The following is a 22,513-nucleotide window of genomic DNA, read 5'->3' as shown; positions in this document are numbered from 1 at the left end:
TATATAATAATACTAGCTGTGTCCGCGGCTTCGCCCGCGTTGAAATCAGTGTGTCATAAAGTTTTCCCGACAAATTTCCAGTGAGACTTTCATCAAAATCGGCTAACTGTTTCATAAACCTTTCTCTTGAAGCCCTCTCTCCATTGGTAAAACCACATGAAAATCCGTTCAGTAGGTTTCGAGGGAATCGATTACGTACACTTTTGGGGACTTTGTTTTATAATACACTAACCTATTGCCCGCGACTACGTCCGCGTGGTTATGATGATATGCATTACTATTAAGATGTTTAACGCAATTTTTTTTTAATTTCAGTCACTTGAAATGCTTATCCACTAAGTAACTTTTTGAAAGGCACAATTTAGTATAACTTAATAGTTATTTTTATAAAACCTCTCTATACACCACATTTTTGGTTTTATTTTCAAGCTGCAGTATAAATAACCTATCAGGCGAACTTATAGCTGTTGTATATGTTTCATTAACTATTAAACCCCCAATTAAACCCCCTTAGCGGTGGAATATCGCAAAATCCGTCCTTAGTGGACGTCTCCTAACTATAATCTACCTTCCCGCTAAATTTCATCTTTGTCCATCCTGGATGGATGGACCATCCGCCGGTTTTTGAGTTCTCGTGATGAGTGAGTCAGTGACCTTTCTTTTTTATATATATAGATTACGATGCATTACTTGGACACCTCCTCACCATCTATAGAGCATACATTTTAAATTTCAAGTTTCTTACTTCAAAAACATAGGTCTTTTATACAAACTTCCAACCCCCGTTTTACCCCCGTAGGGGTCGAGTTTCGTAAAATCAGTTCTCAGCGGATGTCTTCGCCTTATAAGGAACCTACCTGCCAAATTTCAAGTTTGTAGCTGTTATAGTTCCGGAGATTTCGTGATTAGTCAACCTATCATCCCCGTTTTAACCCCAAAAAGGAGTTGATTCTGAAAGATACATTATTTGGACACATTCTCACCATCTCTAGAGCATACATTTTAAATTTCAAGTTTCTTACTACTAAAACATAGGACTTTCATACAAACTTCCAACCCCCGTTTTACCCTCTTAGGGGTCGAGTTTCGTAAAATCCATTCTAAGCGGTAGTTTACGCCTTATAAAGAGTCTATCTGCTAAATTTCAAGTTTGTAGGTATTATAGTTTCGGAGATTTCGTGATCAGTGAGTCAACCTACGATCCCCCGTTTTAACCCCAAAAAGGGGTTGATTTCTAAAGATATATTATTTGGACACCTTTTCACCATCTATAGAGCTTAAATTTTAAATTTCAAGTCTCTTACTTCAAAAACATAGAACTTTCATACAAACTTCGAACCCCCGTTTCACCCCCTTAGGGGTCGATTTTCGTAAAATCCGTTCTTAGCGGATGTCTACGTCTTATAAGGAGCCTGCCTGCCAAATTTCAAGTTTGTAGGTGTTATAGTTTCGGAGATTTCGTGATGAATGACCTTTCGCGTTTATATATATTATAGATAATATATATCTTATAACATACACACACGGTCGTCTGTTCCTATGGTAAGCAACTTGATGCTTGTGTTACAGGTAACAGCCGACTGTTATAACTATATTTCTTTTTTATAAATATACATAGAAATAATACATATATAAATATATAAATACAAATATTACACCCAGACTCAGTCGGGAATCGAACCCACAACGCGCGGCACAGAAAGCAGGGCCACTACAAACTGCGCCAACGGGCTAGTATTCTTTAATCATTGGTTATACAGCTTGTACTAAATGTACTTTTTCCTCTTTAGTATATTGAACCTACGCGCAGCCGGATGCGAGCCTAACCAATGCATTTTTAGAATAATGAACAAGCAACTCGTAGCCGTTGTACCTACGAGCGACATCTAACGAACCACGCGACTGAAGTATAACTTACGAAACGTAAGTCTCTCTCTTTCTACCTTGATTAACTTATATCTCGCCCTCAACTTCCGTTCGCCTCGCCCGATCACACTTTTCATAGCGCTCTCGTCCCGCATTCAAGTTTTACTTCAAAAATATATGAATAATAACAAGATAGATGCTTTTACTTGATTTTTGTTCTTTCTGTCTGTATCTCTAAAGAATTAGTTAAAACGTAGGGCAAAGGCAACCAATGTGTGGATTTGTGGAATACAATATGAATATAACACAACTAAAGGACACTTACACTTTTGCTTAAGCAAAATGTAAATGCATGCAAAGGTGATTTTACGTTCACTTCAGACCCGTAGACGTTATGAAATAATTTTAATATTTAAAACTCTAAAATCTAGATAGATACTATGAATACTGCAGATCTGAGGTATCTATCTCTATTACAATTGCCGGTAAAACTGTTGACATTATGGCGCCCCAAATACACCGTTTTCTTTTTGTTTCATTGCCAGTTTTACGATTCGTAATTCGTATGTAATATATAAGTCATTGGTGCAGGACCTCCATTTCTAAAGAGGTTCTTCGCCAGTCGCGTTTGTCTTGCTTGTGTGGGCCAATCCCGGCGGCACTGCAATGCCGGGCCGACCCGTGACGGGAGTGGAGCGAGCCCCTAACTTCCCATCGTTTTCCAAAAATCAGTTTAATATACTGGTCCCGCAGTGCGGGAACTTTCAGATATTAAGCTGAAAAGAACAGATACTACACTTTGATCTTAGCCAAAAGGCCGAGAAGCGATAACTGTGACGAACACGACCAAGGGACGTCATAAAACGCGAGAGAATCTGGCCAGCGCGATTGAGAAATAAATAGTTACTATACAGCGACATCTAGAGAATCGCAAGTAAACTAATACAGAATCATTTCTATCGTCACATACCTACCTACCATATTCGATTAGGTATTTATTTTGTAAATAGGTACCTACGCCGTCACCAAATATATTTTATATATAGCATTAATTTCATAAAAATACATTAGATACTAACAAAAAACGAGTGTGCTTTAGACCACACGACTGAAGTAAAACTTCTTTAGCAATAGGCCTACAATGTGTCACAAGTCAAGCGTGCGTATAGAAGTCTTACTTCAACAAGTCTGAAGCCGTATAGCACAATATATAATGAGTTATAATAGACAAACATGCCATGGTAAAATATAACTTATAAACTTACTCATTAACGTAATTTATAGTTTTCATAGCCGCTACTAGATGGCACTGATTCGCATATGTTGTAAATTATATTGTCATTCACACTAGTGATTTAATGTCGTTACTAGGTAATTGAAAATGTTAAAATCCTGCATCGCGCTGACTAGATTTCAACTGAGAACTATAGATAGTTTTTGTAGTGTATTCAATGTTACCTAAAGATTAACGATTTCCGTGGAGAGGAACGTGAGCGAGAGTCAACTACGTGTTGTTTTTAAAACGTTTCTAAGTTAATGACCCTCTGTTGTCCTTTTTGATAAAACTGCTTTTATTCTTTATGGCAGCACTACTAAATAAAGAGTTTGATAAATCGTAGAAGATTCGCTGTTTACTATGTAAAGTCGCACAATAATATCTTACCTAGTGTGTGTTTTGTAACTATATTTATAATAAGTATACAACAAGTATTAATAGCTATACAATAAACGAGTGCAACAGAAAAAAAAAACAGCAAAAAGCCAACGTCACGCGGTGTTCCCAGGCGGTCACCCATCCAAGTACTGACCGCGCCCGACGTTGCTTAACTTCGGTGATCGGACGAGAACCGGTGTATTCAACGTGGTATGGACGTTGGCGACTATTTTATGAAAAAACTCAAACACAGCTTGATTAAGAGATAAAATAACATATTTTATCATCGAATGAGAATTTTAAGTATCTTCTAGGTTGCATAAGTGTTTAGCTTGGTGTAAGTCTAAACTCTATACAAACGTTACAGTAACAGTGCCAATATGAAGACCCTAACAGCTCTACTACGTTAATAACTACATACTATAATTAACTTTTTTACCTTTTTCAATATAAATAATCCATGTTTTTCAGTTTTATTTACTTTTTACTGATTACGTATACCCGAGCCGTTTCTATTAAGCACATAGGCCTAACCACTGGAGATAGAGTCGTCTTTGTAATCACACAATAAAAGAAGAAATGTAAAATAAACAGTCTTTCGCTCAGGCAAAGAGACATCAAAACTGGGGGAGACAATGTTGCAATTATTTTTACTGTCAAAGAAAAAAAATATATGATTAGTGATTACCAATATCAAATTGCTTTCGCTTCGATTTTTTTTTGTTTTTTTTTCCTCTGTTTTTTGTAACTGTAGCACTAGTTAATTAAAAGTTTAATAAATACGGTCTATTCGAAAATTATTAAAAATTAAAATAAGAGACACACAGTCGACAATTCGAAAAACAGGGCTGTTGGCTGCGTTAATGATCTTGGAGCACGAGTCTCTCATCTGGATGTTTTTAATAAGATGCGCATACTAAATATTATATCACAGCATAATTATAATAATAATTTGTATTAAATAATAAGTAATTTTAGATCGTGTCAATTCTGCTTATTCTCATGTCTAACCTAGTTTTTGACATAAATGTAGAGACGGTTAGAAAACAACATACAGTTGTCTCTCGTCAGATGTCGCTAGTGGGACATTAAATCACGCTAACGATGTTTTTACCCGAGTGTACAAAGCGATGACGAGTGGGTTACATAGCATACTTACCTGGCGTAGGGGACACCGTGATCATGAAGGCGGTTCCCCCAGAGCGAGGCTCCTCCATTGCACTGCGGCGGGGTTGACCTCTGCGATTATCCCTAATGCGGATAACTCGGACGCGTAATTTTTGGTAGTGGGGACTGCGTACGCGCTGTCCCCCCATAAATATGAACAATATCCTTCTTATTGGGTATACAACTATACAGCTAAAAAGGAAACGTACAACAGAAATCCTACTCGCTAAACAGCGATCTATACTATACTATACGAGTACTATACTGTTACTGTGTGTCCTGCTGTGTGGTAAATCTGCTTTGATTCCGAGTCAATCTTTAACTGTGGCGCTAATAAAGAATAGTTTTTAACCGTAAATTACTAGTATATATTTTGAAAGCTTTAGAGACCCAATTAACAAAAGACTGCGTTAATCGAACCATGTAGAGTCGCATTGTAATCTTCTGTAGAGTGTGTTCTGTAAACATATAGGTACATACGGAATGTGTAATGATTATGAATATTAGCTCTACATCTCGTGTGTCATAGAAAAAAAAATAGCAAAAAGCCAACGTCACGCGGTGTTCCCAGGCGGTCACCCATCCAAGTACTGACCGCGCCCGACGTTGCTTAACTTCGGTGATCGGACGAGAACCGGTGTATTCAACGTGGTATGGACGTTGGCGAATGTTGAGCAGAAAAGTTTGAACACAACTTAGTTAAGACGTAAAAAGAATAATTTTACTATCAAACATAAATTTTAGGTAGCCTCTACATTCCACAAGTATTAGTTAAATGATACCGTAATAGTGTAGCCGACAAGACGCAAACTGCTCTACTATATGAATTACTATTATAATAATACTATACTATATATTCTTTCCGCAATATTAGTTAATATCTACGTATCTAGGTAGTAAATTATAAACAAGCATTCTTTACACCCGGAAGTAGAGTCGTCACAAATTAAATTATATTATATGTAACAAATTATGCACTAACAGTAAGTGCGTTCTATCTTAATTAGGATATTGAACCTATGCGAAGCAGAAAGCAGACTAAATACCAATAATTTTTAAATCATGAATATACAGATCTTCCCCAAATGACGTGTAGTTGTCTCTCGTTAGATGTCGCTAATGGGACATTAAATCGCGCGAGCGATGTTTTTACCCGGGAATATAAAGCGGTGACGAGCAGGAGTCAAAGCATACTTACCTGGCGTAGGGGACACCGTGATCACGAAGGCGGTTCCCCCAGAGCGAGGCTCCTCCATTGCACTGCGGCGGGGTTGACCTCTGCGATTATCCCTAATGCGGATAACTCGGACGCGTAATTTTTGGTAGTGGGGACTGCGTACGCGCTGTCCCCCCATTAAGAAACAAAAAAGTTACCTTCTAATTTTTCGTACTATTAAGTATTAACCATAGTACCAAACAAAAAGAAATGCACTACATATTGATTTAGCACTCAATTGCGGGCGATTATGTTGTAATTAACTAATTAATTTTACTGCCAAGGAAAACATATATGTATATGAATATCAAGATAAATCTTATTTCACTTTTATTTTTGACTGTAACGCTGCTAAAGTAATGTTTCAAAAATTACTAATAATTAAAATGTAGAGACATACAACCAACCAAAGTTTGAAACAAATGAACAAAATAATCATGATATACCTTTTTAAAATCCTTAAATTGTGTCCTTCAATTTGAAACCCTTATTGTAGTATTCGAGAATTTTTTTTTCATTAACTACAATGGCTTCGCGCAGCCGCCATGTTTGATTTTTTTAATGTCACCTATCTAAGAACACTTGGGCAGCTAAGACGAACCTAACGATATCTCAATTATGTAAATCCGTTCAGTGGTTCTGGAAATATGAGGTAGTAAAGAATATTACATACAGACATACATACATACGTACAAGATACGCGCGAAAAACATAACCCTTCCTTGGCAGTCGGGCAATAAAGGACGAGAACACGCACAAACCCTGTAAAGTCACGTTATAACTTTGTTTAGTGGTTTTTCCTAAATAACAAAAAATCAATATACTTATATCAATAATAATCAACATAAGCTTTTAAAAAAACAGCAAAAAGCCAACGTCACGCGGTGTTCCCAGGCGGTCACCCATCCAAGTACTGACCGCGCCCGACGTTGCTTAACTTCGGTGATCGGACGAGAACCGGTGTATTCAACGTGGTATGGACGTTGGCAGCCATTGTTTAAAAAATATCAAAAACTATCCTATTATAAGCTAAACGGACATATTTTATCATCAAATGAGGATTTCGAGTATCTTCTAGGTTGCACAAGTGTTCACAGGACAACAGTCTGATTGATAAAACTACTTCTATTCCGATTTTTTTTTATGGCAGCGCTAATAAATAAATATTTCGATAAACCTTAGAAGATTCGCAGTAACTAGTAAATCGGAAAAAATATAGAGCTACGCAATTAACAAATAGTTGCGTTACTTGAATGTAGAGTCGCATAATAATATTGTTACGTGTTAGGGTTTTCGAGACTATACTTCTATATAGTTCCACAGTAATTCCTCTAACGCCATATAGTATTGAGTAGAGAGTTTCATGCTGTCTCTGTCTTTGTGTGGTTTCAATGGTTGCCGCTAGATGGCGCTAGTTTCTTTGTGTGTTCGTAACAATATCTTACCTATAAAAAAATAGGGTGTGTTTCGTGAATATATTCAATAATAATATCAATAAGAAGAAGTTTCTCCTTGAGCTACCTAAAATTACGCGTCCAAGTTATCCGCGTAGGGTATAATCGCAGATGTTAACTAATGAATGTACTAAAATTCCTCACCATAACCTGATTCCCCCCTCCCCCTTCCATCATCATACAACCAGACGCTCTGCGTTACGCCACCCTTACAGGTTTACTGTTCTGTGTGGCTACGGTACTCAAGAATATAGCCACCCCCTCTCTTTCCGTGGGTGTCGTAAGAGGCGACTAAGGAATAACACAGTTTTCTAATGTTTGTTTGTTAATTTTCTAATGTAATGTTCTAATGATCGTTTTATTTGTCCTATATAAGAGAGGCCACAGTCACAATCAAGCTTGTATACTCCTGCATCTTGTAAGGGTATATGACACTTGACAGATGGTAAAAATTGACTTATCGTTTTTGGCGGCTTGAAAAAAGTTTTTATAGAAGCTCGCTTTAAGATGAAGCCAATCTTGTCAGTGACCCCTTTCATAAAAGGTAGCACAGCAGGTACTCGTTCGACGGTGGCTGGTTTCACACGTTCATTCACAAACCAAGCATTCAGTTCACAAAAACCAAGCATAATTCACCACAGATTAAAGACTCAATTAGCACATTCTGCGTAGATAGGACTATATAAGATATTGATGTACGAGGGGAGGTCCAAAAGTTCGTGGAATGGAAGGGTTTGAAATAAAATTAACTAATAAATCTATTTTTCCTTTTCAATATAGTCACCCTTAAGCTAAATACATTTATTAGATCTATGAATTAATCTTTCTAAGCCATCGTAAAAATATTTTTTATCTTTGCGTCAAAATGAGCCAAAATTGCCTCCTTCACCCCATTGTCGTCGGAAAATTTCCTTCCCCTTAAGTCTTTTTAACTTAGGAAACAAATAGAAATCACTTGGGGCCAGATCTGGACTATAGGGTGGGTGGACTAGTGATTCGAAACCATGCGCGTGCAGAGCAGCCATTGCAACTTGGCTCTTGTGAACCGGCGCGATGTCTTGCAAGAGCAACACACCCTTAGTCAATTTTCCTTGACGTTTTCCTTGATGCCCTCCTAAAATTTTTCTAATATCATTGCGTAGTATTCTCAGGTTATGGTCCTTTCCTTTTCTTTGTAATCAATAAGTAATATCCCCTCACAATCTCAAAACACAAGAGCCGTCAACTTTCCAGCCGACTCCGACAGTTTGAATTTCTTTGGCGGTGGTGTCCCCTTTTTATACCATTGTATGGACTCTTGTTTGGACTCAAGCTCAAAGTGATGAACCCGTGTTTTATCTCCGGTAACAATCCGCTTCAAAATCTGAGCAGGTTTGTCTCCACACAACTCCAAAAATTGTTTTGACACATCGACGCGTTGCTGTTTATGAAGCGGCGTAAGCATTCCCGGTACCCATCTTGCACTGACTTTTGTCATACCCAGGTGGTCATGTAGGATTCGCAAAATGGTAGGATCTGATACTCCAACTAATGCAGATAACTGTTTTTTCTTCAAACGGGTGTCCTCAAGTATAATTTTTTCCACTTTTTCGATAATGTCTGATGTGTTGGCCTCAACTGGCCTTCCCGAGCGGGGGTCGTCTTCAATCGTCTCCCGAGCATGTTTAAAAAGACCATGCCACTTGTAAATCAATGATTTACTAGGGCACTGTTCCCCATAACAGTTTCCATTTCATTCAAAATGGTCTGAGCGCTCTTTCCTTGCTTGGTAAGGAATTTTACCACAGCAAGGTGTTCAATTTTCTCCATAGTTTCAGTTTTCTTCCGGATTTACTTGTTTAGCAGGCGAGTGTTCGTAAGCGAATAACGCAATAAGGCTGAAACTCAGAACATATACTAATGATGAGTCCCCAATTAGTATGACACTAAGCGAGCTACCCTATCCCCACTCCATCCCCTCCATTCCACGAACTTTTGGACCTCCCCTCGTATGTCGGGTAGTTTCGAATAACTTTGTAACGTTGGGACGTCTGACACCTCAGTCCTCCCGTGACCATGGTTGCTGTAAAGTATCCGAAACGTCGGGAATCAAAAGTTAATAATAAACCGCGATAAAATCCGAAAAAAGTTGTTTCATTAAATAACACAGTTCCTCTACCAACTTGGAACTTAAAAAGCCGACCGGTGGCGGGATAACCATCCAACTGCTAGCTTTGAAATAGACAGGCCGAAGACGGACAGCAGCATCTTCGATGCGACAAAGCCAGTACTGCGGTCAACAACCCGCCTGCCCAGCGTGGTGACTATGGGCAAAGCACATGAGTTCACGTTATTTTTGGCGTAAGCTTGTGGAGGTCTATGTCCAGCACTGGACTGTAAAGGCTTAATGATGATGACATGGTTGACATTCCCGTTATACGCACTAAGCGATTCGCTAGTACATTCTTGATCTGTACAGCCAAAGAATGGAACTCTCTACCAGCGTCTGTGCTTCCAGAAAATTATAACCTGGGTATCTTTAAGTCGCGAGTGAATAGGTTACTTCTAGGTAACCGTGGTCCATCTTAGACCGCATTTTCACTTATCATCAGGTGAAATAGTGGTCAAACGCAAGCCTATCATTGTATAAAAAAAAAACAATTAACATTCAAATAAGTCACATTAATTAACATTTCAAAAAATAAAAAATAAAAGCAAAATAACAAGTTACACTAATTGATCATAATAATAAGCATAAAAACAAACCTAAGAAAAAAAACTCATAATAATTTTTTATTTATTTTTTTTTCAGTCAAAATTAGACAAAAAAAAAATAAAAAAAAAAAAATGAAATAGAATAAAAATAATAAAAAGCAATAAAACGATAAATTACATGTCAGTTTATAGGTATAAATGATTTTAAACAAAAAAGTAAAATAATAACTCAAATACACTTATATTTTAAGACATTTAACTAGCTTTAATTAGCTTTAGATGAGAAAATTCAATTTACAAAAAAATATTTGATGCCTGCAAGATCGTAAGAAAAGAGAGTCATCAATACCGGTGACTAAGCATAAATAACAGGTGATCGTCGGTTTTCCAAAATTTTTTTTTTTAGATTTTGCAAAACACGTTCACATCACTCGTAGGTAGGCATCAAAATTTCTATTTTTCAATACCTTTCCACGTTTTAATTATTTTAATTACTAAGCGCCCTCTAGTAACACACGACATGGTCTGGTCGACGTCACTGACGTTGCTCATTTTGTTAGCAGTGTTAGATAATTTTGACAGATGGCGGTAGCTGGTCTGTTTTGCGTGTCTCTAAAAGAAAAGTATAAGTGTAACGCTATTAAATAGTGTCTATATCCTGTGGTTTAGGTCCGTGTAAATGTACAGTTATATTTAATAAATCTATAATAAATGTACATATAATTGAAAACAGACATACTGAAGAATGAAGAAATGATAATTATATTAGTATTCACGTAGTAGAGCCGTTAGAAACTTACTAGCTGTATAAATATTTAAATTTTTACTCAAACATTTGTAGTACACAGACAGTACAGTAGAGTTACACTAAACTAAATAAAAGTGCAAAGTAGAAGATACACGGATTTCTTATTTGATGATAATATTTACGTTTAAATCTTTTAACCGAGTTGTGTTCAAGTATTTTCAAATCATAGTCGCCAACTTCCATACCACGTTGAATACACCGGTTCTCGTCCGATCACCGAAGTTAAGCAACGTCGGGCGCGGTCAGTACTTGGATGGGTGACCGCCTGGGAACACCGCGTGACGTTGGCTTTTTGCTGTTTTTTTAAAAGCTTATGTTGATTATTATTGATATAAGTATATTGATTTTTTGTTATTTAGGAAAAACCACTAAACAAAGTTATAACGTGACTTTACAGGGTTTGTGCGTGTTCTCGTCCTTTATTGCCCGACTGCCAAGGAAGGGTTATGTTTTTCGCGCGTATCTTGTACGTATGTATGTATGTCTGTATGTAATATTCTTTACTACCTCATATTTCCAGAACCACTGAACGGATTTACATAATTGAGATATCGTTAGGTTCGTCTTAGCTGCCCAAGTGTTCTTAGATAGGTGACATTAAAAAAATCAAACATGGCGGCTGCGCGAAGCCATTGTAGTTAATGAAAAAAAAATTCTCGAATACTACAATAAGGGTTTCAAATTGAAGGACACAATTTAAGGATTTTAAAAAGGTATATCATGATTATTTTGTTCATTTGTTTCAAACTTTGGTTGGTTGTATGTCTCTACATTTTAATTATTAGTAATTTTTGAAACATTACTTTAGCAGCGTTACAGTCAAAAATAAAAGTGAAATAAGATTTATCTTGATATTCATATACATATATGTTTTCCTTGGCAGTAAAATTAATTAGTTAATTACAACATAATCGCCCGCAATTGAGTGCTAAATCAATATGTAGTGCATTTCTTTTTGTTTGGTACTATGGTTAATACTTAATAGTACGAAAAATTAGAAGGTAACTTTTTTGTTTCTTAATGGGGGGACAGCGCGTACGCAGTCCCCACTACCAAAAATTACGCGTCCGAGTTATCCGCATTAGGGATAATCGCAGAGGTCAACCCCGCCGCAGTGCAATGGAGGAGCCTCGCTCTGGGGGAACCGCCTTCGTGATCACGGTGTCCCCTACGCCAGGTAAGTATGCTTTGACTCCTGCTCGTCACCGCTTTATATTCCCGGGTAAAAACATCGCTCGCGCGATTTAATGTCCCATTAGCGACATCTAACGAGAGACAACTACACGTCATTTGGGGAAGATCTGTATATTCATGATTTAAAAATTATTGGTATTTAGTCTGCTTTCTGCTTCGCATAGGTTCAATATCCTAATTAAGATAGAACGCACTTACTGTTAGTGCATAATTTGTTACATATAATATAATTTAATTTGTGACGACTCTACTTCCGGGTGTAAAGAATGCTTGTTTATAATTTACTACCTAGATACGTAGATATTAACTAATATTGCGGAAAGAATATATAGTATAGTATTATTATAATAGTAATTCATATAGTAGAGCAGTTTGCGTCTTGTCGGCTACACTATTACGGTATCATTTAACTAATACTTGTGGAATGTAGAGGCTACCTAAAATTTATGTTTGATAGTAAAATTATTCTTTTTACGTCTTAACTAAGTTGTGTTCAAACTTTTCTGCTCAACATTCGCCAACGTCCATACCACGTTGAATACACCGGTTCTCGTCCGATCACCGAAGTTAAGCAACGTCGGGCGCGGTCAGTACTTGGATGGGTGACCGCCTGGGAACACCGCGTGACGTTGGCTTTTTGCTATTTTTTTTTCTATGACACACGAGATGTAGAGCTAATATTCATAATCATTACACATTCCGTATGTACCTATATGTTTACAGAACACACTCTACAGAAGATTACAATGCGACTCTACATGGTTCGATTAACGCAGTCTTTTGTTAATTGGGTCTCTAAAGCTTTCAAAATATATACTAGTAATTTACGGTTAAAAACTATTCTTTATTAGCGCCACAGTTAAAGATTGACTCGGAATCAAAGCAGATTTACCACACAGCAGGACACACAGTAACAGTATAGTACTCGTATAGTATAGTATAGATCGCTGTTTAGCGAGTAGGATTTCTGTTGTACGTTTCCTTTTTAGCTGTATAGTTGTATACCCAATAAGAAGGATATTGTTCATATTTATGGGGGGACAGCGCGTACGCAGTCCCCACTACCAAAAATTACGCGTCCGAGTTATCCGCATTAGGGATAATCGCAGAGGTCAACCCCGCCGCAGTGCAATGGAGGAGCCTCGCTCTGGGGGAACCGCCTTCATGATCACGGTGTCCCCTACGCCAGGTAAGTATGCTATGTAACCCACTCGTCATCGCTTTGTACACTCGGGTAAAAACATCGTTAGCGTGATTTAATGTCCCACTAGCGACATCTGACGAGAGACAACTGTATGTTGTTTTCTAACCGTCTCTACATTTATGTCAAAAACTAGGTTAGACATGAGAATAAGCAGAATTGACACGATCTAAAATTACTTATTATTTAATACAAATTATTATTATAATTATGCTGTGATATAATATTTAGTATGCGCATCTTATTAAAAACATCCAGATGAGAGACTCGTGCTCCAAGATCATTAACGCAGCCAACAGCCCTGTTTTTCGAATTGTCGACTGTGTGTCTCTTATTTTAATTTTTAATAATTTTCGAATAGACCGTATTTATTAAACTTTTAATTAACTAGTGCTACAGTTACAAAAAACAGAGGAAAAAAAAACAAAAAAAAATCGAAGCGAAAGCAATTTGATATTGGTAATCACTAATCATATATTTTTTTTCTTTGACAGTAAAAATAATTGCAACATTGTCTCCCCCAGTTTTGATGTCTCTTTGCCTGAGCGAAAGACTGTTTATTTTACATTTCTTCTTTTATTGTGTGATTACAAAGACGACTCTATCTCCAGTGGTTAGGCCTATGTGCTTAATAGAAACGGCTCGGGTATACGTAATCAGTAAAAAGTAAATAAAACTGAAAAACATGGATTATTTATATTGAAAAAGGTAAAAAAGTTAATTATAGTATGTAGTTATTAACGTAGTAGAGCTGTTAGGGTCTTCATATTGGCACTGTTACTGTAACGTTTGTATAGAGTTTAGACTTACACCAAGCTAAACACTTATGCAACCTAGAAGATACTTAAAATTCTCATTCGATGATAAAATATGTTATTTTATCTCTTAATCAAGCTGTGTTTGAGTTTTTTCATAAAATAGTCGCCAACGTCCATACCACGTTGAATACACCGGTTCTCGTCCGATCACCGAAGTTAAGCAACGTCGGGCGCGGTCAGTACTTGGATGGGTGACCGCCTGGGAACACCGCGTGACGTTGGCTTTTTGCTGTTTTTTTTTTCTGTTGCACTCGTTTATTGTATAGCTATTAATACTTGTTGTATACTTATTATAAATATAGTTACAAAACACACACTAGGTAAGATATTATTGTGCGACTTTACATAGTAAACAGCGAATCTTCTACGATTTATCAAACTCTTTATTTAGTAGTGCTGCCATAAAGAATAAAAGCAGTTTTATCAAAAAGGACAACAGAGGGTCATTAACTTAGAAACGTTTTAAAAACAACACGTAGTTGACTCTCGCTCACGTTCCTCTCCACGGAAATCGTTAATCTTTAGGTAACATTGAATACACTACAAAAACTATCTATAGTTCTCAGTTGAAATCTAGTCAGCGCGATGCAGGATTTTAACATTTTCAATTACCTAGTAACGACATTAAATCACTAGTGTGAATGACAATATAATTTACAACATATGCGAATCAGTGCCATCTAGTAGCGGCTATGAAAACTATAAATTACGTTAATGAGTAAGTTTATAAGTTATATTTTACCATGGCATGTTTGTCTATTATAACTCATTATATATTGTGCTATACGGCTTCAGACTTGTTGAAGTAAGACTTCTATACGCACGCTTGACTTGTGACACATTGTAGGCCTATTGCTAAAGAAGTTTTACTTCAGTCGTGTGGTCTAAAGCACACTCGTTTTTTGTTAGTATCTAATGTATTTTTATGAAATTAATGCTATATATAAAATATATTTGGTGACGGCGTAGGTACCTATTTACAAAATAAATACCTAATCGAATATGGTAGGTAGGTATGTGACGATAGAAATGATTCTGTATTAGTTTACTTGCGATTCTCTAGATGTCGCTGTATAGTAACTATTTATTTCTCAATCGCGCTGGCCAGATTCTCTCGCGTTTTATGACGTCCCTTGGTCGTGTTCGTCACAGTTATCGCTTCTCGGCCTTTTGGCTAAGATCAAAGTGTAGTATCTGTTCTTTTCAGCTTAATATCTGAAAGTTCCCGCACTGCGGGACCAGTATATTAAACTGATTTTTGGAAAACGATGGGAAGTTAGGGGCTCGCTCCACTCCCGTCACGGGTCGGCCCGGCATTGCAGTGCCGCCGGGATTGGCCCACACAAGCAAGATGAACGCGACTGGCGAAGAACCTCTTTAGCAATGGGGGTCTGCACCAGTGACTTATATATTACATACGAATTACGAATCGTAAAACTGGCAATGAAACAAAAAGAAACCGGTGTGCTTGAAATACATTAATTAAACAAAATAATATAATCGCTAATTGGGGCGCCATAATGTCAACAGTTTTACCGGCAATTGTAATATTGTAATCTATCTAGATTTTAGAGTTTTAAATATTATAATTATTTCATAACGTCTACGGGTTCGAAGTGAACGTAAAATCACCTTTGCATGCATTTACAAAGTGTAAGTGTCCTTTAGTTGTGTAATATTCATATTGTATTCCAAAAATCCACACATTGGTTGCCTTTGCCCTACGTTTTAACTAATTCTTTAGAGATACAGACAGAAAGAACAAAAATCAAGTAAAAGCATCTATCTATCTTGTTATTATTCATATATTTTTGAAGTAAAACTTGAATGCGGGACGAGAGCGCTATGAAAAGTGTGATCGGGCGAGGCGGACGGAAGTTGAGGGCGAGATATAAGTTAATCAAGGTAGAAAGAGAGAGACTTACGTTTCGTAAGTTAACTTCAGTCGCGTGGTTCGTGAGATGTCGCTCGTAGGTACAACGGCTACGAGTTGCTTGTTCATTATTCTAGAAATGCATTGGTTAGACGCGCATCCGGCTGCGCGTAGGTTCAATATACTAAACCATACACAATGGTAGTTTGTATTGATAAACGTATATAGAGCATATTATTTCTGCAATTCTTGTGTATTTTCATTTACCGTTTATAAAGAGTTACCACATAAGACTACCTACCTACTTGTGAAATCTAGAAGGTTCTCAATGTGTACCTCAATGCTTTTAAGTAAAATCATCAAGTGATGATAAAATGTTCACCTATATTATCTCCTAACCAAGTTGCGACCTGGTTTTTTTACCAAACAATCGCCAACGTCCATTCCACGCTGAAAACACTGGTTACAATATGACAAAATATTAATTTGAGGTCAGAAAAAAAAATTCAAGACTTATGAAAAAGGCAAAAAGCCAAGCCAATTATATTTAAAAAAAAAAAGTGTTATTTATCATTAAAACTGTTTAGAAAAAGAATTAAAATTAGAAAACCTTTTTTAAAAAACGCGCTTTTATTTTATATAGAATAAAAAGAATAAAATAAATATCACCATTACAACTTTTACTATCAACATATAATGTCATTGCACAATTTATCATTATCATTACCTACATAGGTAGCATAAAACAAAGTCGCTTTCCGCCGTCTGTATGCTTAGATCTTTCAAACTTGATTTTGATGCGGATTTCTTTAGCAAATACCTGGAGTGATTCCAGAGGAAGGTTTATATTATGCATAATACATGCATTGTATAGTAGAGGAACACTGATAGTTTTTGCAACCGTGCGAAGCCGGGGCGGGTCGCTAGTATGATATAAAAGCTGGTCGCAAGATGTTTCGTTTTTAACCGACTTCCAAAAAAGGAGGAGGTTCTCAATTCGACTGTATTTTTTTTTTTTTAATGTATGTTACATCAGAACTTTTGACCGGGTAGACCGATTTCGACAAATTTTGTTTTAATCGAAAGGTGGTGTGTGCCAATTGGTCCCATTTAAATTTATTTGAGATCTAACAACTACTTTTCGAGTTATATCTAATAATGCGTTTTTACTTGACGCTTTTTTCGTCGACCTACATTGTATTATACCGCATAACTTTCTACTGGATGTACCGATTTTGATAATTCTTTTTTTGTTGGAAAGGGGATATCCCTAGTTTTGTACCGTGATAAGGAAACCAGGATCTGATGATGGAATCTCAGAGAAATCGAGGGAAACTCTCGAAAATCCGTAATAACTTTTTACTGGGTGTACCGATTTTGATAATTTTTAATTTAATCGAAAGCTGATGTTTATCATATGGTCACATATAAATTTTATCGAGATCTGATAACTACTTTTTGAGTAATCTTTGATAACGCGTAGTTGCTTGACTATTTTTTCGTCGATCTACGTTGTATTACTTGTCGATGTAATTGAAGTCGGTTTTTTTTTCGTTTGCGAGCAAACACAATTATAAATTACTAGCTGTGCCCGCGGCTTCGCCCGCGTTGAAATTAGTGTGTCACAAAGTTTTCTCGGCAAACTTCCAGTGAAACTCTCATCAAAATCGGCTTAGCCGTTCCGTAAACCTTCCTCTTCAAGCCATTGGTGAAACCGCATGAAAATCCGTTCTGTAAATTTTAGGGAATCGATCACATACACTTTTGGGGACTTTGTTTTATAATACACTAACTGTTGCCCGCGTGTTTATGAAGATATGCATTACTATTAAGATGTTTAACGCAGATTATTTTTTTATTTTAGTCACTTGAAATGCTTATCACCTGAGTAACTCTTCAAAAGGCACAATTTAGTATAATTTAATAGTTTTTTTTTATACAACCTCTCTATACAACACATTTTTAGTTTTATTTTCCGGCTGCAGTATAAATAACCTATCAGGCGATTTTATAGGTGGTGTATATGTTTCATACAAACTATCAACTCCAATTAAACCCCCTTAGCAGTGGAATATCGCAAAATCCGTTCTTAGCGGACCCGCCCTGCCAAATTTCATATTTGTCCATCCTGGATGGATGGACCATCCAGTGGATTTTGAGTTCTCGTGATGAGTAAGTCAGTGACCTTTCTCTTTTATATATATAGATTACGATGCATTATTTGGACACCTCCTTACCATCTATAGAACATATATTTTAAATTTCAAGTCTCTTACTTCAAAAACATAGGACTTTCATACAAACTTCCGACGCCCGTTTTATCCCCTTAGGGGTCGATTTTCGTAAAATCAGTTCTTAGCGGATGTCTACGCTCTATAAGGAACCTACCGGCCAAATTTCAAGTTTGTAGCTGTTATAGTTTCGGAGATTTCGTGATGAGGGAGTCAACCTATCATCCCCCGTTTTAACCCCAAAAAAGTTAATTTCTAAAGATACATTATTTGGACACCTTCTCACCATCTAAAGAGCGTCCATTTTAAATTTGAAGTCTCTTATGTCAAAAACATAGGACTTTCTGATTCATTATTTGGACACCTTCTCACCATCTAAAGAGCGTACATTTTAAATTTCAAGTCTCTTATTTCAAAAACATAGGATTTTCACACAAACTTTCAAGCCCCGTTTTACCCCTTTAGGGGTCGAATTTCGTAAAACCGTTCTTAGCAAATGTCTACGCCCTATAAAGAACCTATCTGCCAAATTTCAAGTTTGTATGTGTTATAGTTTCGGAGATTTCGTGATGAGTGAGTAAACCTACCATCCCCCGTTTTAACCCCAAAAGGGAGTTGATTTCTAAAGATACATTATTTGGATATTTTCTTATCATCTATAAGGCATACATTTTAAATTTCAAGTCTCTTACTTCAAAAACATAGGACTTTCATACAAACTTCCAACCCCCGTTTTACCCCCTTTAAGGGTCGAATTTCATAAAATACGTTCTTAGCGGATGTCTACGCTCTATAAGAAGCCTTTCTGCTAAATTTCAAGTTTATAAGTGTTTTAGGTTCGGAGATTTTGTGATGAGTGAGTCAACCTACCATCCCCTGTTTTAACCCCAAAAGGGAGTTGATTTCTAAAGATACATTATTTGGATATTTTCTCATCATCTATAAGGCATACACTTTAAATTTCAAGTCTCTTACTTCAAAAACATAGGACTTTCATACAAACTTCCAACCCCCGTTTTACCCCCTTAAGGGTCGAATTTCATAAAATACGTTCTTAGCGGATGTTTACGCTCTATAAAAAGCCTTTCTGCTAAATTTCAAGTTTATAAGTGTTTTAGGTTCGGAGATTTTGTGATGAGTGAGTCAACCTACCATCCCCTGTTTTAACCCCAAAAGGGAGTTGATTTCTAAAGATACATTATTTGGATACCTTCTCATCATCTATAGAGCATATATTTTAAATTTCAAGTCTCTTACTTCAAAAACATAGGACATTCATACAAACTTCCAACCCCCGTTTTACCCCCTTAGGGGTCGAGTTTCGTAAAATCCGTTCTTAGCGGATGCCTACGTCTTATAAGGAACCTACCTGCCAAATTTCAAGTTTGTAGGTGTTATAGTTTCGGAGATTTCGTGATGAGTGAGTGACCTTTCGCTTTTATATATATTATATATTATAGATTATAGATATATAGATTATAACCGTGCACTCGTAGAACGACATATACAGAACTAACTTACCACTTTAATTTGTTTACGTTATTAACTTAAAAAAAACGTAGTTTGGACGCGATTTCAGTACATTTATACATATTTTTTTTCTCATTGATGCTTTTACATTATGCTAAACAAAATACAATGACTATGTAACGGCATCTATAGTTGTATTGTGGATATAAGAACTAGTAAAGCAATATCTAAAGCGCCACCTATAAATATTCTGATTTAGTTTTCATATTATACGGTAGATGGCAGTATTTTAATTTGTGCTATGGAATAATGTAGGTATTATGAGATACAGAATAAATACACTAGGTAGCGCTTTAATTTTGTTGAAATTTTTCTTGCTGGTCGCTATTTTAATATGCGAACAAGCAAACATATTTTTTTATTGAAATTTTATTATTTGTACGTTATATCGTATTATTCTCTGTTTTTGATTGATTCAGCCCGTAACGTCCCACTGCTGGGCACAGGCTTATTTCTCTATATACCTTGTAGGTTTTATTAGTTGTCATTAATTTGTTATGTACTTTTTATTCTTACTAGTGGTCGCCAAGTGGTCGAAATTCGACCGTAATTAAAAATTTTAATAAAAAAAAATAGTAATGAAAATAAAGAACCTTTTTTTAATTTTTTCACATTGACTACAGACTGACATTATCAAAAGAGTGGGGTTATTTCGTCTGTTCGCGTCCACTTAGTGCAGTTGGCAAGTTTGAAGAAGAAAATAAGAATGTCCCAGCACTAATTTCTATGAAAAACTTAATTTAGGCGATTTACCCAGTTTGCGCCCACAAAATCCAATTTGCGTCCACCGGCTGGACCACTTCGCGTCCACCAGCTTAGAAAAGGAATAAAGAGGTGATATTTTTATGATAATGTAAAGAGAGATTGGATTATAATAATTTATTTATTGAAGAATTATAGTTATTTAAAAATCAACATATTAACATTAATAAATCAATATAAAGAAAATAAAAACACCTATTTATTCTTCTAAACATTGATATACCTAGAATTTTAAATTTAAAAACAAATTAGGTAGGGTTATTGCGCCTGTTCGCGCCCACCGCCCAATTCCCGTCCATTTTACGGATCTCACTTTTAAAACTCTCGAAATTAAGTATACTAAGACACCGATAAGTCGAAAAGTCATTACCGGCAATACCTCAATGTATAATAGGCACGCACGCATAGACAAAAGTTCCGTGCGTCCAAGCAATCCTGGGTAGAAAAAATAGTTAGTTTGGGCTGTTCAACAAGAGAGCGCGTAGGCGCGGGATAATGAGAAGAAAATAGTGGGCAGCGATGTGTTTGAAGGTAAGTCTTTTATTGTCTTAAAGTGCTTTGAAGAGCTTATTATTAAAGACGTTATTTATTACAATGTCGTTATAACACCATTAAAGTAATATAAATTGTCCAACCAACGACCCACCATTACGACACGAATATAACACTGGAATACGTTCTTTTGAGAGTCGCAACTTAAAAGCGATAGATAAAGATGTGTGTGATTTTTTAAATCTATTAATTTTAATCAATAAAGAGATGTCTATTATCTATATTGACGGTCCATATGTATATCATTTGTTTGTAAGTATATAATTGTATAGAGTACCCACTAATACGTATCATCGCAATGTGGTTCAAGTCAACATAGAACGTTAGGACATTCAAGTTTCTACAAATTGGAACACAATGTGTACAAGTATGATAATAACAATTATTTAATACTTATGCTAAAAGTTGAAACTTAGAAAATAGTTCAACATTATTTCTTTAAGATATAAAATATCGAAATTAGGTATTGGACGAACATATTGCTAAATAAAGTCTTACCATCTTCAACAATTGATCTTTATACTTTTAAAACCTTACAAAACGCTGTACGAAACGGGCCGCAGCATCCTTGTTACAGATCTCACAACGCAGGTAGTTGAGACGATTACTCTAATGTCGAAACTGCAGACTGGTCTACGTTTTCGTCCAGCAGTGTCAAGGCGAGCTACCGGCATATACGCGAGATAAACAAATCTTATCTATAATGTATCAACATTTATTTTTTGCAACACTTACATGTACACGTTTATACATTTATAATAAACGCAGAAAATATTTATTTATTTCATCATTACAGCCTATACATTCCACTGCTCGACATAGGCCTCCACAAGTTTACGTCAAAAATAACGTGAACTCATGTGTTTTGCCCATAGTCACCACGCTGGGCAGGCGGGTTGATGACCGCAGTACTGGCTTTGTCGCACCAAAGACGCTGCTGCCCGTCTTCGGCCTGTGTATTCCAAAGCCAGCAGTTGGATGGCTATTCCGCCATCGGTCGGCTTCTTAAGTTCCAAGATGGTTGTGGAACCTTGTTATCCCTTAGTCGCCTCTTACGACACCCACGGGAAGAGAGGGGACGGGGAGAATTTATTTATTTATCTTTATCAAAATCTAAATTGACTTTATTCAAGTAGGTTTCAACTGCAGGTGTGACTCGTCACTTTTAAAAATAAAATTACTTGTAATTAAAGGTGAAACAGCAGCCCATCCGCAATGTAGATTATGCAGAGATGAGAGAAGAATCAACAAGAAACTAGTTACTCATAAAACAAAACTATATTTAATTATAACACTTTATAAAACAGCATATTTAATACTCGGTGTGTTGATTATTGGAATAGAATAACGATTTTGACTTGTAGCCACCATATAAATCTTATAACAATATAATCAAACTAAATATGTGTGAACATAAGCGAAGGATAAACTCGTTGGGTTGTATAGTTGGTGTTCATCCACTGCGAATGGGTTCAAGCTCTTCAAAGCACTTT

The 22,513-nt window shown here is 36.4% G+C and overlaps 1 long non-coding RNA gene and 12 other non-coding genes across 13 annotated transcripts; 6 read left to right on the top strand and 7 right to left on the bottom strand.

The window, feature by feature from the left end:
* On the bottom strand, positions 1 to 17,615 carry LOC123664573. The gene is made up of 3 exons (XR_006744844.1): positions 17,602 to 17,615; positions 4,137 to 4,143; positions 1 to 86 (listed from the first exon to the last, which is right to left on the bottom strand). It is a non-coding gene; the product is annotated as an uncharacterized LOC123664573 (long non-coding RNA).
* LOC123664805 lies at positions 2,503 to 2,695 on the bottom strand. Its single transcript, XR_006744913.1, has one exon. It is a non-coding gene; the product is annotated as a U2 spliceosomal RNA (small nuclear RNA).
* On the bottom strand, positions 3,626 to 3,744 carry LOC123664854. Its single transcript, XR_006744954.1, has one exon. It is a non-coding gene; the product is annotated as a 5S ribosomal RNA (ribosomal RNA).
* On the top strand, positions 4,672 to 4,833 carry LOC123664856. Its single transcript, XR_006744956.1, has one exon. It is a non-coding gene; the product is annotated as a U1 spliceosomal RNA (small nuclear RNA).
* Positions 5,234 to 5,352, bottom strand: LOC123664845. The gene has a single exon (XR_006744950.1). It is a non-coding gene; the product is annotated as a 5S ribosomal RNA (ribosomal RNA).
* Positions 5,878 to 6,039, top strand: LOC123664790. Its single transcript, XR_006744903.1, has one exon. It is a non-coding gene; the product is annotated as a U1 spliceosomal RNA (small nuclear RNA).
* LOC123664833 lies at positions 6,773 to 6,891 on the bottom strand. Its single transcript, XR_006744939.1, has one exon. It is a non-coding gene; the product is annotated as a 5S ribosomal RNA (ribosomal RNA).
* LOC123664844 lies at positions 11,031 to 11,149 on the top strand. The gene has a single exon (XR_006744949.1). It is a non-coding gene; the product is annotated as a 5S ribosomal RNA (ribosomal RNA).
* Positions 11,883 to 12,044, bottom strand: LOC123664789. Its single transcript, XR_006744902.1, has one exon. It is a non-coding gene; the product is annotated as a U1 spliceosomal RNA (small nuclear RNA).
* Positions 12,570 to 12,688, top strand: LOC123664822. The gene has a single exon (XR_006744928.1). It is a non-coding gene; the product is annotated as a 5S ribosomal RNA (ribosomal RNA).
* Positions 13,089 to 13,250, bottom strand: LOC123664855. Its single transcript, XR_006744955.1, has one exon. It is a non-coding gene; the product is annotated as a U1 spliceosomal RNA (small nuclear RNA).
* LOC123664788 lies at positions 14,178 to 14,296 on the top strand. The gene has a single exon (XR_006744901.1). It is a non-coding gene; the product is annotated as a 5S ribosomal RNA (ribosomal RNA).
* LOC123664802 lies at positions 15,227 to 15,419 on the top strand. The gene has a single exon (XR_006744912.1). It is a non-coding gene; the product is annotated as a U2 spliceosomal RNA (small nuclear RNA).
* Positions 17,616 to 22,513: the final 4,898 nt, after the last annotated feature.

Source organism: Melitaea cinxia, chromosome 22 (assembly GCF_905220565.1).
Source record: "Melitaea cinxia chromosome 22, ilMelCinx1.1, whole genome shotgun sequence".
NCBI classification, from domain to species: domain Eukaryota; kingdom Metazoa; phylum Arthropoda; class Insecta; order Lepidoptera; family Nymphalidae; genus Melitaea; species Melitaea cinxia.
Note: the sequence above shows the minus strand (reverse complement) of the source record. Positions and strands in the feature narration are given on the sequence as shown.